The sequence below is a fragment of the Aplysia californica genome, unplaced genomic scaffold (genome assembly GCF_000002075.1).
Source record: "Aplysia californica isolate F4 #8 unplaced genomic scaffold, AplCal3.0 scaffold00160, whole genome shotgun sequence".
In the NCBI taxonomy this organism is placed as follows: domain Eukaryota; kingdom Metazoa; phylum Mollusca; class Gastropoda; order Aplysiida; family Aplysiidae; genus Aplysia; species Aplysia californica.
Window position 1 is genome coordinate 788,601 of NW_004797430.1, and position 1,184 is coordinate 789,784.

Below are 1,184 nucleotides of genomic sequence, written 5' to 3' on the forward strand. Positions count from 1 at the left end.
CTCTCTAGCCTCAACGGCACAAAGTCTGCTTCGACTGTGTGTGTTTGAGAGAGAGAGAGAGAGAGAGAGAGAGAGAGAGAGAGAGAGAGAGAGAGAGAGAGAGAGAATTTGTGGCTGAAAGGGAACATGCATTTGTTTGTTTGTAGGTGTGTGTGTGTGTTTGTGTGTATGTGTGTGTAGGTGTGTATGTGTGTGTAGGTGTGTAAGCGTGTATGTGTGCATGTGAGCGTGTGTGCGTGTGCGCGCGTGCGCGCGTGTGTGTTCCTTCCTGTTACTACTACTCAAAAATAAAAAAGAACAAAAAAAAAAAGACTGGTGCCAAACCAGCCGTCTACTACTGTACAAACAGTGTAGATCTATTGCAGATAGACCGTTTTATCTCCCTGACTGGCGTCGGCGTGGCCGTGTCAAGCACGGTGCGATGACAAAGACGTCATCAGTGCTGGGAGGGACACAAATAAGTCCCCACTTGTCACTTCACCCCCACATGGCTCGCCCCACCTACGTCTTTGCCCTCGGCGACTTTGGGAAATCGTCACTCGCCCCACCCACTACACTGGCTGGCTACGAGGCATGATCCTTTTGTTTTATGAGTGCAAGAGCAATTTCTGCTTCCCCCCCCCCTCCCCCCAATATAAATCAACCTCCTAAATGGCCTATAATGTGTTGATGCCGGTGTAAAGATTTATCATTCGTCTTTTTCTTTGTTTTATTTATTTTAGTAAGAGATTCATGGCACTTTCAACACAATTAGGTCATATATGTGCCAAGAATTAGAGATGCTACCAGAATAACTAGAAAAAAAAAGAATTAGAGCTAAGTACGATAGATGTTTGATGGGAAAGAAGGAGCAAAAGATACCATAGCACCCGCCAATCACCCACAGTAATCACTGTCTACGCATGACCTTTTTGTTTCACGAGTGCACGAGTAATTTTTGCACCACCACCCCCCCTCCCCAAGCCCATTCAAACCTCCTCAGACTCCTAAACGGCCAAGGGTGCGTTGAAAGGGACTTAAAACATTTTTACCATCATTCTTCTACACCAACAGGTGTGAGCCATTATTGCAAAATGTGGCATGTGGGTGGTTGGTAGCTGCTCTGGTATGGTGGCTCCTTCTTTCCTGTCACATATCCATCGTTCTTCTCTCTCTCTCTCTCTCTCTCTCTCTCTCCCTCTCTC